This window comes from Bidens hawaiensis, unplaced genomic scaffold (genome assembly GCF_021521415.1).
Source record: "Bidens hawaiensis isolate Kalapana, Puna unplaced genomic scaffold, B.hawaiensis_p1.1 tig00000326_1, whole genome shotgun sequence".
Lineage (NCBI taxonomy): Eukaryota > Viridiplantae > Streptophyta > Magnoliopsida > Asterales > Asteraceae > Bidens > Bidens hawaiensis.
Genome location: NW_027491025.1, coordinates 1,355,841 through 1,373,466, shown reverse-complemented (window position 1 = coordinate 1,373,466; position 17,626 = coordinate 1,355,841).

The following is a 17,626-nucleotide window of genomic DNA, read 5'->3' as shown; positions in this document are numbered from 1 at the left end:
GACCCATAAAATTAAGGGTTCACATATGAAAATAAGTACAATTCTACATTACATTACATTACATACTAAATTTTCAGTAGTACAATTTGGTGCCTTAAGAATCAACTATAACACTAAGAAGTATCAAAGGAAAATGAGTGTGTTGATCAGCAACATATGTACAAGAAACGAAATTTCTAGCACTGGAAATAAGATGTTATTCAACTCACACCACTAAAATCTAAAAGAGGATAATTCTGATATTCATAGACAAAATACAAGTATTACTTCCAGCTTTAAGTTCTCTAAGGAGAAGTATCATTGCAAAAATATGCCATTAGAGTAGGCATAGAAATTACAAGACTATCCATAATTCAAAAGAACAACTAGCTAAAACTAATAGTTGTATAAATGAATTATAGTCTGCTAATACTAATATTCCCATTAACATATGATTGGTTGAGTCTAGTTCTATATGTTTACCCGAAATCAACAAATAACTAACACGAGTGTCAGTGACAAATTTACATGTTAAGGTTATTAGAATCATGATAAACTGTCTTCTAATTATGCTTTATAATATCTTACATATTCTAGAGATTAATCAGAATTTAGTATCAATACTTAAGCTATATTATGACAGTTATGAGGTTTGCTTAAGCGAATATAAAGTCGCTCTTACCTTAAACTCTCATATTATTTATTATCAATATCTGGGTTGAAACATCTATAAAATAGAACAAGATGATACTATATACTTTCATAAGTTTTGTTATCATGCAAATAAAAAATTTAACAAAAGACAAATGTGATTTATAAAATTCATCCCTTAAAACCAAATTTCGTGAGAAATCATGATATCGTTGATGAGGGTGATTTTTCATATAATTTTATTCTTAGTGATTTTAAGTCATGTGTTAGATGCCTTAAACATTACTTGGCTTAAGAAATAAGTATGGGTCCACCAGAAGTTATATTTCACTTACATTCGTGGAACTTATTCAAACGGAATATTCAGACATAATTCTTTTTATCATTTAAAAAGCTATTTACTTGTATCTAATCTGTCTTCTATGGTCCATGGTCTTAAAGAGTGTCACACCCCCATCTTAGGCCTAGGCGTGTGACCAACAGTTGGTACCACTTCTGTAAATAAATCAGTTACGTGTTTTAAGCTAAAATTATACTTGCGTGGATTAAAATATTATTATTTACATATCAAAAGACGGGATTATATAATACCCGTTTAATGTTTACAAAATATTACTTTTTTATCTAAACCATCATTTACATATATTTTTAAGTTTATCAAAATGATCTGAGCCATCAGATCGCCTATTCCAACTTTGATGCTTCAAGCGGCTAGTCTTCATTACCTGTAAAATGTTTAAAAATATGACAACAACACATGTTGGTGAATAAGATGACGCATAAAATATTTTCTTTACTTGATTACCCCTCGAGACATAACTTAGGTCCGGCCCATCGTGGCTTAGGAGTAATCAAGTTAAAACAAAGCACAATTATAAACTTAGCTCTACTCGAAACCGCTCAGCAAACACCGCAGCGTTCGATATAACTTAAATACCATCAGGATACACATGATCACCCTCACTCGGACGTAACTTAGGTCTGGCCTATCGTGGGAGGCAAATGACCAGGTGTGGCGCAGTGTGCCCACCGACCTACCACATATGTAAGGATCCAAACAAACGTACACGACAGCCTGAGGGCCAGCAGTTACCTTTGTTTATAATGTTTTAGAGATACGTAATCTCATGTAATTCATTTCATTTATTTGACTTGATTAAACAAGTTTATAAAGTTGGGCGTATTCACCTTTTTTTTAAAAAATCAGCTTCAATACACTGACCGGTTATTTCTTGTTTTCTCGGACTTATAATACGAGTATAACCTTTTATTAATACCAAATATTTAATCCGGCTTAAGACCTTTAGTCTCTTTTGTATAATCTTTACCTCGATTATATTTTCCTTTTAGACCTTTAGTTTAAAATATACTTTCTTGATTTTACATGTTTAAAACCTTTAGTTTTACTTGATTTACTTTTTTAAACACTACGTTTCTTCTTCTTGAAGAAACGTATACTTTACTTGCTTATTATTTAAGAATCTTAATAATAACTTAAATAATATTTATAACAAAGAATCACATTATATTTATATCTCTTTCTATTATATTTCTTTGTTATGTTTTCTCTTGTTTATTTTCGAGGTATCGAGTATATCCGCGACTTATGGTTTTAAGCCTTTAATATTTTATTCGGGCATTATGCCTACCTTGTTTCGCTTATCAAACCTTAGAAACTTGGGTAGAATTTCGACGCCGTCATGTTTTATTGAGAATTTTGACCAACACACCCTTGGCATGCAAATCGAGGCACGCCGGTCTTCGCAACTTGTTGGCACGCACTTCGAGGCGGAACTTCGGGGTCGTCTTGGGGTGGCACGTTCTTTGAGGTATCGTCGTTGGTATGTGGCACGGATTTCGAGATACGTCGGGGTTTTGGCACGGAAAATGAGGTAGGTTCGGTGGACGCTTTACGAGGTTAGAGAGATGTTTTTTTTCTATAGAGAAAAAGAGCTGTGTGAATTGGTGTGAGGAGGGAGAGGGGCTGGAGCCCTCTATTTATAAACAAATCTGGAGACCTATCGTGATACGCGATGGTCTCTTGGCTAAGTCATCGCGTATCGCGACGTAGGTGAGATGAGTCACCCATAGCCTTGCCACGTGGCAGACACGGTGCCACATGGTGACACGTGGTGGGCGTTGTGCCATGTGGCGGTACACGTGTCCGTCTGTCAGACCACGTCATCGCGATACGCGATGACGTTGGTTGTTGAGCGTTGCGTATCGCGATCAGGCGCATAATCGGAATTTTTCATTTTAACCCTCGGACTTTAAAATGTGCATTCTTGACCCTATATTTTCATAATGTTACAAAGAGATCCATTCATATATACTTAATACGATTTCTTCTAAATATGTCCCTAAATTTATTATGACATCTGGACGTGAATTGAATCAAATCAAGTCTAACATATATATGACAGATTCCCACATCACGTACATCATTGAAACTTCTGTTGTATTTTCATAGAGATATTAAAGATCAGTGGCAGCCTTAAGTGTCTCAATCATAACTTACAATATTTGCAAGAGGTGAGGGAGTGAAAACTTAATATTATCTCAGTTATACCTCTTATATAAGATTCTGCTCCATCACAACAATATTCCATCAAAACTAATATCTTTAGAATTTACTACTACTCTTACAAAAGTTTCATTGTTTCTTAAATGTAGGCATACTCCGATTTCTTACTAAAATAATCCTCACAAGAGAAACTATGACAACTTATATTATTAACTTGTTTCTCTGTTAGAATCTATTGGTCTTTAAATATTGACCCTAGGTATGCTAATTTCCTAAGGGTTTCTAAGGTCAGTGGGAGCAGTAAAAGTCCTTATAATGACTTGTTAAAAGTACAAGAGGCGGGGGGAAGAGAGTCATTAAATTTTACTCCAAATTTAACTCCAGTTACACCTTTTGTACACCATACTGCACCAACTCGTACACAGTTAGAATACTGAAAATGATAGCAACCTAACTAAGAGCTAATCCATAAACTAAGACTTTTCAAATTACCCAGTAATCAACTTAAGAGGCTATCTAGGTTTTAAAACCTACTGACATTGATGATTATGTAACCTCCCTAACTAAAGTTGAAATGGATGTTGGAAAGTTTAATGATCATACCTCTTCTAATTAAACCATTAAATCAATCAATCTTCTTAATGGAATAAATCTATTATTAGCAAAATTGACTCCATAAGTCAAAATAACATTTGAAATTTGGTTGAATCACCAAGAGTGTTTATAACAAAACTAAATCCCAATAAAAAAAAGTTAAGACATTAAGAATCATGATTGATTGTTAGAGGTTATATTCAAGGAGAACCAATTATCAAAGAATATTCTTACCTATATTACAAAAGATTTCTTTAAGTATCATTATTGTTCTAGTAGCTTATAATAGTTAAACGCTACATTAGATGAACATTAAAACAAATTTCCCTAACAATCGGCTTACATATTTATATGTTCATAAAACAACCTAAAAGTTATAACGTGAAGGTCAAAGAACATTTAGTCTATAAGTTAATAAAATCCATATATGGGATAATGCAAACATCAAAATGTGATGAAATATTTATACAATTATCATCATCAAAAACCAAGTGGATTATTGTACCTACCTTAAAATGAGTGGGAGCAACTAAAAACAAACTTGTCCTTATATAGATGACATTCTTCTGACAAGTATATGTTACATAAGTCAAAGCATTGTTCACACACTGTAGGCTCCTGGACGGATCGTACACGGGATGTCGCTAACAACGCAGGTGCGGAATCCCTGCGTAGGTAGATACGAGTGTAGAGTATGTAGAGATCAAACACACAAGCAATAAACCAAACACGTTTATTGATAACAAACACGTGACCCGAGGTCACTATTACAGACAGTGACACGTAACACACGAAGTGAACAACTGAAACGAAACCCTAAACGACCAACACAAACTGTTTCGGCTGAAACAGTATATAAACATGACAACTTCGCCATAGGCGAAGTTGTCAATAACTTCGCTGATTCAACAAGTTCGCCAGAGCGAACTTGTTGACAACTTCGCGTGTTACAAATATAAACATAATCAAAACATAATTGCATTACAGACTCGATTACAAATGCTAGACTATGAACTACTGACACACATGTACCAACAGACTCCCCCTTGGCAGTAGCTTCATATCTTGATCTTCAAATCTTGAGTCTTGTAATCTTGCATCTCTACGCATGCGCCCCTTCTCTAACACATACCGACACCACCCGTTGATATTTCCTAGCTTGATCCTTCCAAGCAGGAATGTAGAAGATCTTCTTCTCGTTGAGCACTTTCAGATCAGCCTGCGATAGATTAACAAGATGCATCGGGTCGTAAACCCGAAGTACTTCTTGTTCATCCTCATCTTCCATTACCGCCTCAGCTGTCTCACAATCCACGTACCACCATTTTAGATCTTTGAGCACGTCCTTGGGCATGAACTTCATCGGTACTTATTTAAGGCACCGGATCGGTTTGTATTTCATGACCATCCAAGGTTTTCCATCAACTCTCAGACCTCTATCCATGTCTTCGACAAGTTTCCCCTTTTGTGGTTTCAGTAGCTCAAACTTTTTCTCTTTAACGCACTCTTTCCACACGATCTTCGCAATGATTCTAGCCATGTTGTCTTCACTTCTGTTTATCAATCCCAATCTGGCTAAATCTTTTACTTCACATTCTGGCAGTGTGTTTAGAGATCTCAACTTTCTCTGGAAGTACTGAATGCCATCGTATCTCTTGATCACGAAGAGCCGCAGCTGCTCGTCGTATAACCAGCAGATAATACCTTTCTTGGCTTCCGCGTATCCCTTAATATTGTAACTTTTTCTGAACATCTTAGGGACCGCCGGCTTCTTCGTCTTTACGAACCAGTGGGCACAACCCTCCTTCCATTTCGGTTGTTCCTCCCACTCAGCATCTTCCTCCGCGTTCTCATCACCCAACTCTGGTCTCTCAACCTCCGGAATCTCGTGTTCCACGGAGTCATCAACAATCTCACCCTCCTCTATCACGTTTTCAAACGTAATCTGCTCTCCAATCCTCTCGATCTCATCAACTGGCAGCACATCATCTTCAATCATAAACTCATCATCCTCCTCATCCAACTCTTTCAATGCGTCGATAACATCTTCAACATCAGCATCATCATCAACCGCTACCACGTCGTCACCGGCTGCATTTGTAGACTCCCCCTCAGCTGTGGAAGCCCCAAGAGCCTGAGAGGTTCTTGGCAGCTCACCACCTGCACCTTCCGGTGCATTGGGATCATCGTCATGATCTTCTCTCCGTTTCATCCTCAACTCATCTCCCCTACAAGTCTTCTCCCCCTGAGATGCCAAGAATGCCTTGAAGGCATCTATTACTTGTCCGTGTTCAACCAGGAGGGCTGCTTGTAGTCGATTGGATTCCACTAGGCTTTGAATGGTCTTTGTCTGATCAGCAACAATCCGCTCTAGCGATGTAATCCTCTCGGAATCTGAAGTAGGCGTTGGAGTTGGCGGGACATCAGCAGCAGAAGTGACCGCAGGTGGTACACTTGGTAACCCTGCAGTAGTAGTGATGGTCGACTCAACAAATCGTGCAACTACCACCGGTGGATTAAGCGGTTGGGGTGGTAGAGACACAATTGCTGGGGCCGACGTCTCGACAGCAGTAACCTGTGCTGTGGAAGGAATAAGAGACATACCAGACAAGGCAGGTGGAGCAAAACGTACCAGCCTCGAAGATTCTCCAGCTCCGGAACCCATACCTGTCCGTTCTCTTCGTGAACGTCTGAGCACAATCTGCACTGCCTCCTCTTCATCAACTTCGTCCTCATCCTCGTCTATAGTTCTCGGCCTCTTTCCCGTAGTTCTCTCCCGAGACACCATAAGTCGTCTCGCTTCAGCAAACGTTTCGTCTAGATCGGAGTCAGCTACCGAAGTAACTGCTCTAGTAACATCCATAAACTGAGGACCCGAGACATCCATATCAAACAAACCATGTCCGCCAAAGGCAGCATCAAGATCAACGTCTTCAGCAGTAGACACAGCAGGAGATACCGCAGCTGGCACAGCAGCAGAGGCAACAGTAGATACAACAGGCGCAGCTGATACAGCATGTGGTGCTGCCGCCTGATGTGGTTGCGGGTCTCTGAACTCGTCCCCTCCTGCAGGAACATACTCCGGATTGATGAGATATCCGAATAATGGAGTATGCCTGGGACGCAGCTCAGGCTTGCTACGAGTGCTCGAAGTGCGGCACTGAGCAAAGATACGTTTCGTCACGCATTCGACGTATCTAATCGGGCGTCTCTGCGGTAGCGACGGAGCGACATGATTCAAAATCATCTGTAAGAAACGAGGATACATAGTGAATCGCTCGCGCGCCACAGCCCATCTCTGACGATCGATCTCGTAGAATATCAGCTGACTAAAAGAATATCGGCTGTTGTAAGTCAGCGCTATCATGGCTGACTGCATCGTCGCGCCCATCCCATCTGTTCCTGCCTTCCTGCCGGACATGCATACAATCAATACATGCATCAGGAAGCGCCATTGATCCAGCAAAAACCCTTTCCTCCTCTGCGAGTCCCCCAGCGGACCCGAATAACCCATCCTCAAATAAGCTCCATCACGGAAAGGAGCTACGAACTCCGTTGGGTCATCTCTTGTTTCTTCACCGAACTGCAGAGCCAACCGTATATCTTCCGAGGAAAACTGTATGTTATGACCATTTACGGTTGCTCGCATCACCGGAGGCTCAAGCCTGCAATCATAGTACACTGTCTGCCAAAAGTCTTCAATGTTAGGCAGTGAAATAGGCAGTGTATTTGTGATCGCATGAAAGACTCTTGATCGCTAGAGAAATGTGATTATCTCCCTGTAGTCTTCTACGCCTCTTACGTCTGGATCTAAAATGATGTACTGGTTATGGGCAGGAAAGAATTGTCGTTGATCATCACCGTCATCACCACCAGCACCTCCAACAGCGGCCATATCTGCACAAAACAAAACAAGTTAGACAACGTTTAAGCAACTCACAAGTTCGCTTTGTACCACTTGCGAAATTGTGATTAAACCTGTATAGGCGAACTTATAGGTGAGGCGAAGTTGGGAACAACTTCGCTTCAACTGTAAGTTCGTCAAAAAAAAACTGTTAAGTAAATTGGTATAGGCGAAGTTGATCATAACTTCGCCTTATCACAACATCGCCACAGGCGAACTTGAGTTCAAGGCGAAGTTACGGATAACTTCGCCACAGGCGAAATTAAGCTTCAGGCGAAGTTGCGGATAACTTCGCCTTAACCATAACTTCGCCTGAATCTGAAACGGCGACTGTTCAGATTCATAAGGTTTAGATCCGATGTATTCGCAACGATTTGACGATTTAGGAGTGGAGAACAGCATAGATTAATGATTTTGAGACGTAAAGGTCGTCCATGAACACGTAATACACGGTTGAAAAACTAGGTTTTGAAGGTTCGACGACCCGAGGTCTAGAACCGGGTAAAACTATAACGAACGAGTATGTTTGGGAATGATATTGACAACACATACCGTCAATGAACACAAGAAACTGAAATCAAAGATCGAAAACGGAATGTAAACAAGATCGCCGGATAATTTGAGATGTTATGTTCGCCGGAATTTTTTTTTGATAAATGGTACTGTTCCAGATTAAAAGTCCTTATATAGGGCAGAGTTGGTTCAGGCGAAGTTACGCTTAACTTCGCCTAGGCGAAGTTAAGCACAACTTCGCCGAATTCAACAACTTCGCCCGTAATTTCAAAATCATCCCTTTAAGTTTGAAGAATCTTGCACTTAACATTAGAAGTTTCCAAAAAGAGTTAAAACAAATATGATCAAGACCCAGTAACCAGTTATACAATAATACAACTACAAAAATAGAAAAACTTATAAAAATTTAACGAAATAAGGGATCAAATATCAGTCTAGTCAGGGACCACTACGTTTTTAGAAAAGATCCTAACAGGAATCATACTAACTACGTGACTGTCACTTGGATCCGTGTTTAGCTGTATTATGACATAGAGAAACAGGTTGTAAGCATGTAAATAACTTAAATGGTTTTCATCGTTTCTGTGATACAGATTAAGGTTCAGTTAAGCTCAAAATTTTAAGTGGGCAACAACTCAGAGATAATGATGTCTTCTATCTATTCTCAAAGCGTATTTGGCTATACCCAAGTCACCCCGAATTGACTTCGACCCATAGTGTCTGATTAACTTGTATATACTCGTTGTCTGCTTCCCGTTCTCTTCTTACTCCAGAATTGAGAAGTCTTGATTGTTACTATGTCTCATAAGTACTAAAAAAATATACATGTATAATAATTTTTTTTTTTTTTTTTTTTTAAACCAAACATTCTTATTGACTTCGGAGTACTAAACCACTGCAAGTCCCGAATCTGGATCACTGCAGTGTCTTGAAATGCTTTCTTCACGGGAATCAGAACACTCACGGGCTCGTGTATGACTGGGTAGTTGCTTTTCTGCCTATCCTTCGAAAAGATATGTATGAAGACATACAAAACTCTTAAGGAGTTTCCACGTAAATTCGAGTAGTTTAAGTTAGTATCACATACACTTTTACGCACCATAAAAATTACCATGACATACAATGACTGTTCTAAAGCCTTTTAAGCCTAATAACTTCACTAGTTAAGCACACACAATCAGTATATATATCATTTTCCAAGGTTGGATCAATTTTCTGTTAAACACAGCAAAGAACTTCTTACGAAGTATTAGACATGAAAAGTAATTTCATTTCCCAATAAAATTTTGATTTCAATCGCCCCGATCACGTCAAAGTCGTCAGGTAAACGGCAATCCTGAAGATCCAATGGATCAGCTGGACCGACCACATACAAGTATGTGTCCTTCTTACTAAGAATGACCGACTAATTTTTCAGCAACTGAAGAACACACGTCATAACTGCCCCGGTCACTTTCAGTCTTCCGGTTAATGGCTAACCTCATTCTCTAAGTCGAAACGAGGACCAAAACATATCCGAGGATATGTCCAGCAAACTGAGGTAACCGACTAATTTTAAGCAATAATGACAAAAATTTTTTTTTTTTTTTTTTTTTTTTAAATACACACAAAGACATGGTTACTCGGGGTTGATCATCCCGTTCAGCTCAATTAGGTTTTGAAATCTGGATTTATCAAACGCTTTTGTAAACAGATCAGCAAAATTTTCCAGCGTATCAACCTTTTCGATCTTGATCAGTTTCTTCTCAGCACAATCCCGTATGAAGTGATGACGAATGTCAATATGCTTAGTTTTACTGTGCTTCACGGGATTGTTAATTACTGAGATGGCAGCAGTGTTATCAATTAAAATAGGAGTGAGTAAGAAATTCAGACCATAGTCGCGTAATTGTTGCTGAATCCACAAAACCTGAGAACAGCAGTTGGATGCTGCCATGTATTCAGCTTCACATGTTGAGATTGCAACTGATGTCTGTTTCTTGCACTGCCAGGAAACTAATCTTCCTCCAAGAAACTGACAGCCTCCTGTTGTTGACTTCCGACTCTGATTGCATCCCCCATAATCAGAATCTGTATATGCCACCAGTTCAACGTCTCCTCCCTTTGGGTACCACAACCCTAGTTTCGGCTTGCCTCTGAGATACCGCAAAATCCTCTTCACACCTTTCATGTGAGATTCCTTTGGGTTTGCCTGAAAACGGGCACAAAGACAAACAGCAAACATTATATCAGGCCTAGAAGCAGTTAAATACATTAAAGAACCTATTATCGCCCGATACAGAGTTGGGTCCACATCTGCGTCACCATCTGATTCAGCACCCAATTTGTGATTGACGCAGATTGGAGTATCATATGGAGAACTGTCCTCCATCTTGAATCTTTTCAGCACATCATGAACGTACTTCGTTTGATGAATGAACATCCCGTCCTTCTTCTGATCAACCTGCAATCCTAGAAAGAAAGTTAGTTCACCCATAGCACTCATCTCGAATCATTTCTTCATGACAGCCTCAAAATCCTGACACATGGATACTCTTGATGCAGCAAAAATGATATCATCCACGTAGACTTGAACCAGTAGGAAGTCACATCCTTCTCTCTTCACAAACAACGTACTGTCAATCAATCCCCTTTCAAAACCATTTTCCAGCAAGTAGTCCGATAACGTTGAATACCAGGCACGAGGTGCCTGATGTAACCCATATAACGCCTTGCTCAACCTGTATACGTGATCAGGAAAGTCTGGGTCAGGAAACCCCGGAGGTTGCTCAACATACACAACCTCATCAACTTTCCCGTTTAGAAACGCGCTCTTCACATCCAACTGAAATACCTTCATCTTTTTAAATGCAGCAAACGCCAAAAACAATCGAATTGCTTCTAACCGGGAAACAGGAGCGAACACCTCATTGTAATCAATACCCTCTTGCTGATTAAAACCTTTAACAACCAGCCTCGCCTTATTTCTTACGATAATTCCCTTATCATCTCTCTTACACTTGAACACCCATTTTGTGCCTATAGCATGCACATTCCTTGGTTTTTCAACCAAAGTCCAAACTTCCATTTTCTAGAATTGAGCCAACTCTTCTTGCATGGCTTCGACCCACGAGCTGTCCTTTAAAGCCATTTGATAATTCTTTGGTTCAATTTGGCTTATAAAGCAGGAGTACAAACATTCGTTCAGTATACCCGTTTCCTTAATGCTTGTATACACACAGGTGTGCTCATTCAAGCTACTTCTGGTTTGTACACCGGAGGACACATCACCTATAATATTCTCCAATGGGTGATCTTTGTGAATTCTCGTGGTCGGAACAGCACCGACATGCAAATTATCTTCCAAATTTGAAGAGATCTCACCTATGGTTGTTTCTGGCTGAGAGTGAAAAGGATTAATAAATTCATCTTCAGTTGAGGCCGCAGGGGTATCGATAGGGTTTGATGTGGAAGGTTGAGATTTCTCAAACATCTGATGTTGCAATAGATTCTCTTCCTCATCAAGTATCATCTTCGTCACAGCTCTTTCGTCTTCTTCAGAAATTTTCAAATCAGGTACGTTAAACGACTTAAAAAGTTTAACATAGTCGAAAAGCTCAGCAGGTCCATTGCTTGGTTTTGGCGGTTGGTAACTAGTAATGTCGGTGTTACAAACCACCTCCACCTTGCAAGTCGACGTATTGAAGACCCGTCTGTTGGGAGTCCCAACTACATAACCGACTAAGATTCCTTCATCGGCTACTTCACCAAATTTCGAATTAGTCTTCAAAATCGAACAAGGAGACCCAAATGGTTCTAGACCGCACAAGTTGGGCTTCCTTCCATGCATAAGCTCGTAACAAGTTTTTCCAAGTCTCTTAACGGTTAACACCCTATTCAGAACATAGCAGGCTGAAGCAACTGCTTCAGCCCAGAACATCACAGGAAGCTTCGAGTCTGCCAGCATAGTTCTGGCTCCTTCAATTAACGTTCGGTTCTTCCTTTCAGCCACTCCATTCTGTTGTGGAGTATACGGAGCGCTGTATTGATGTTCAATTCCCTTCTGAAGACAGAAGATTTCCATTTCAAAGTTCTTGAACTCTGTCCCATTGTCGCTTCTGATGTATTTAACTGATTTACTCATGACGTTCTCAACTTTTGTAATTAGATTCTTCACCATCTGAGCCGTCTCGTCTTTCGTTTTCAGAAAATATACCCACGAGTATCGCGAGTAGTCATCAGTTATCACCAAGCAGTAAGAAGTACCACCTAGACTTTTTACATTCACTGGACCGAAGAGATCCATATGAAGTAGTTCTAGAGTACCGGCAATAGAATTAATCTTCTTGGTGAGATGGGATTTCTTGTGTTGCTTTCCCTTCTTGCATGCTATACATTTGTCTTCAAAGTTAAAACTTTTTAAGGGAACGCCCATCACAAGCCCATTCTTGACAATGAAGTTCATCTTCCGAAGATGAATATGTCCCATTCTCCTGTGCCATAATTCTGATTCTGATTCGCTTGCTTTTGTCATTAAACAGGATTCTCCAGTGGCCATTTCAGTAGACCTCATATCCATCACATATGTATTCGTTTCACGTGGAGCTTTCATTACTATCCATTCGTCTGGTATTTTAAAACCAGGCTTCAATACGATCGCTTCATTCTTCGTGAAATGGAGAGTGTAATCTTTATCACAAATCTGCGACACACTCAGCAGATTGTGCTTTAACTCCTCCACAAAATTTACATTCTCAAGTGTCATTCTCCCATTCGACACTGTTCCTCTACCAGTAATCCTACCTCCGCTCTCACCAGCAAAACTAACTCTTGCTCCCTGAACAGGTTTTAAGTCTTGCAACAAGTGTTTGTTGCCTGTCATGTGCCGGGAACAGCCGCTATCTACAATCCAAAGATTGTTGGCAGCCCTGTTCAACTGTTCCTGCACAATAAAACAAAGAGTTAGAATCTTGGGACCCAAGACCAATTGGTCTTGGATCGATACGTCCCGTACCCTGGCTTTCTCAAGTTAGCATCAGGATAATTTCTGTAAGTCCTGTTAGGGAATCTCCTTGCAGATTGAGTGTAATGCCTTCCAAACCTATGAGAGTTGAAAGTATTATATCTTGTGGTTTGGTTGAAAAACTGAGGTTTGTTTTTATGAAAACTTGAATTCGTTACATTTTGGCATTTTGTAAAGTTTTCATTTTTAGCAGTAACACAATGACGCTTATACTCAGTTTTATTTGGCTTCACACCTCTGAATCTCGGCTTCAAAGGGCAATCTGCAACTAGATGTCCTAACTTGTTACATCTAAAGCAACATCGACTCTCCATTTTCTTGTCAAATGTTGGTTTGGATGTAGAGGCTGTGTTACCAGCCGTTCGTCTCACATAAGGTGGGACGTACGGATTGAGTGGAGAATTCTTTTTAGAAATTTTATTTTTATCTCCATCGGTGGGTAACCCTACCTTCTCTTTTGTCTGACCAGATTCGGACAACTTATCCGAATCCGATGAGACTGGACTCGAAACAGAAATATTCACACTAGAAACAGGCGAACTCGTTTCGCCACAGCTAACACTTGGTTCTACACTTGTAATCTTGATTGGAGTTGTCTGAGGAACTTCGAAATCAACAGATTTCTGAACACTCGGATTATAGGTATAGTTGTGGTTAAAGGGTGGTGGAACTTCGTGATATCCGATTCCTCCCCTCTTTGCAGAGGTACCTTGATCACTCACGAGGTGATCAAGGATGGCCGAGGAATTCCTGAACTGCTCAAGTTTGCGGTTCAGTTCCACCACCTTCACCTGGTGGTCAGCAATCTGTTTATCCCGATCAGCAATCAATTTAGTTTTTTCTTCTAAAACTTCATAACTAAGATCAATTATTTCAATTTTCTCAGCAAGTTTAGTTTTTAAGCTTTGAATGTCTTTTTCACATGCTTTTATTTTAACTTTATAACTGTTTTCTCTTGATTTAGTAAAATGGTGATCTTCTTTAATAGTTTTAAAATCAGCATCTAAACGGACGTACTGATCAGTTATCGTAGTGAGTTGCTCAGACAAATTCTCACAACTAGTACAAATATTCTTAGTACTTACCTCAGAGCGATTATCCTTGTCATCTGCCATGAAAGCTGTTTCTTCTTCAGTAGCTTTCTCATTTCCATCAACCTTCTCACATTCTTTAACTTCAGCCTCAGCCATGTTCGCTTGCTCACCAGATTCATTTGAATGCAGGTTCCAGTTGTATTCACCTGCCTCTCTGCTCAACATGGCATTAATCTCTCTATTAACTCCAGAGTGTTGTGTAGGCCGACCTTGTCCACGTTCAACTCTTTCATTTCTGCATTCTTTGGCAAAGTGCCCGTATTGCTGACAATTATAGCACCTTACCTTAGATTTGTCGAATCCAGGCCTACCACCAACAAACTTTCTCCCAGTTTTGTTCATAAACCGTTTTACACGCCTCACAATCATTGCCATTTGCCATTGCAAATCCATCTCCTCCAGATCATCAGCATCGATCTGGTCGTAATCCTAATCCAGAACAGCAGGGTCCACAATCTTCCCCTGGATGTGGTTTTCGTAGGAAGCAATAAATGATGCATAGACTGCAAACTGCTCTTCAGCAGATTTTACACTCATAGGCATCTTGGAATAATTATTGCTTGAGGCATTTGCAGAAAAACCACTTGAGGATGCTTGAGGCTTTGAAGTACTTGATCCTCCAGCAACGAAACAGACATCACCGTTCATGTTCACAGAAACGTTTCCTTCATGAGAAGAGTCAGGACCTGACTCCCCTTTCGAGTAAAAAGCAGCAGATTCAGGCCTCGAACTTGAGCCTGAGTTAACCTTTGCACCATACATACCAAGGTCTTGTATCTGATCTGTTGGTGTTTCTTTTCGAACCATATTAAGCTCATAAGTTCTGAGCTTGTTTACTGCTGTTTCCAGATCATAATTTGGAAAGTCTCTGTCTTCCCTCATAAGAACGGTGTACATTTCCCACTTCGGTGGGAGAGCATCGAGAAGCTTTTCAACAATCTCTTCTTCTCGATAGGCAATCGAATAATTGCTAAGCTCTGTCATTAGATGATAGTATCTGGTGATAATATCATCCAGTGATTCGTTCTTCAAAAATTTGAAGACGGAGAACTGGGTCTTTAAGAGTTTGATCTTTGATGCACGGATACCCACATTCCCCTCGAATCTATTTTCAAGAGCATCCCAAAGCTCTCTCGCAGAAGTGTACTTTCTGAAAGTGTGGAGAACCTCTTGAGGAAGTGCCATTGTTATAGCTGCATGGGCCTTGCTCTCAGCCTCATACATTTTCTTTTCTTCGTCCTCCATTTTGCTGTACTTCTTAACCACGTCACGGCCTTCGTATTGCATAGTTGGAGGGATATATCCATCCTGGATGCACACCCACATTTTGGCATCCTGGTATTTAATGTATTGGATGAATCTGTCCTTCCATGCCACGAAGTCAGTTCCTTTCATCAACCTCGGGGCCTTAGTGGCTGACCCCGCTTCTACTTCCATCTTGACCAAATCGGAGATGTTAATTGACGACATCCTTGCGAAAACCTTAAAAACCTGAAAATAAAATAAAAAAAATATTAAAACAGCTCAGTAGGCGAAGTTAAGAATAACTTCGCTTGAAAGTTAACTTCGCTGAAAAGAGAACTTCGCTGGGTCTTAAATTCGCTTGACTTGGCGAAGTTAAAAATAACTTCGCTTAGAATGAGCGAACTTAGGAGGTAAGCGAACTTGGGTGGAAAGCGAAGTTGCGGATAACTTCGCTAAGGCGAACTTATGAGGTAAGCGAAGTTGTGGTTAACTTCGCTAATCCTTATATCTTCGCCGAAACCCTAATTCCAGTGACGGCAACTTCGCCTGAAGAATGGTAACTTCGCCCGAAGAACGGTAACTTCGCCCGATGAACAAGGAAACTGTTCAGATCTGATTTCGTCAATCCAGCAGTTTCCGATCAATGCAATGGCTTGAAAATGACTGTCAAGCACGAGCAAAACACAATCCCAACAAAAACACGTCCCGCGAATAGGTCAAACGAGACGTTTTCTACACCCGCGTGAAATCCCGAACCTCACAATCGAGCCGATGGCTCTGATACCAATTGTAGGCTCCTGGACGGATCGTACAAGGGATGTCGCTAACAACGCAGGTGCGGAATCCCTGCGTAGGTAGATACGAGTGTAGAGTATGTAGAGATCAAACACACAAGCAATAAACCAAACACGTTATATTGATAACAAACACGTGACCCGAGGTCACTATTACAGACAATGACACGTAACACACGAAGTGAACAACTGAAACGAAACCCTAAACGACCAACACAAACTGTTTCGGCTGAAACAGTATATAAACATGACAACTTCGCCATAGGCGAAGTTGTCAATAACTTCGCTGATTCAACAAGTTCGCCAGAGCGAACTTGTTGACAACTTCGCGTGTTACAAATATAAACATAATCAAAACATAATTGCATTACAGACTAGATTACAAATGCTAACTACTGACACACATGTACCAACACACACTTTGATATTATAGATCTCAGAGATATTTCTTACACATGTAACAAACAATACTACTCTACTTTAGAGGATAACAGGATCACATAGATTATCTTCTATGCTTCATTAAGTAGAAGCCTTATATAAGTTCAAGTCTATACTCGTTTAGATATTACTCAAAACTACAACACACTAGATATGTCTAGATTAATGTGAAGCATCTAAAAGAGTACTAAGATATCTTTAAAGGAAACGAAAGACTATAATTTAAAAAAGAAGTGAGAATTCAAACCATTAGATTACTCTAAACTTTGTCATATTCACAGATAATAAAATGTAATTTTTCAGGATATATTCTTATGTTAGCAGATAAATTTATCTCATAGAGGAGTCATAATGAACTGATAACAACAATCTAAGTTATAATGACATAATGTGTTGATTAATCACAACGCAATTAGCATTAAATATTGTTAAAAATTTATTAGTGAACTCATAAGTTTATTAACTCCATATAAATTATATATTGAAGATTTACTGTGATAAAGTCAGCTACCATGTTTTCTCAAACAGTAACAGTTCGAGAAGTGCTGCATTAAAATTTCGATATGAAATTAATTATTCGTTTATACATTGAGGAATCTAAATTTTTTTATCGAATACATTCATGATATACTTAAGGATCCGATAAATAAAAGTCTCACCCATAAGTCTTATGTAAGTGCTTAATAATTAAGACGTGACTACTAATGACCATGTATAACCCATATTATACTATGAATGAATAATTATTAATTTTTCTTGTTTTGATTTTGTACGTCTCTTAATATGTTCTTCATGCATAATGACATATAGACGTATTAATATACAAATCAAACGTTCTAAAGGGATTACTTGAAAATTTTGATCATAACTACTTAGGTTTTAAAT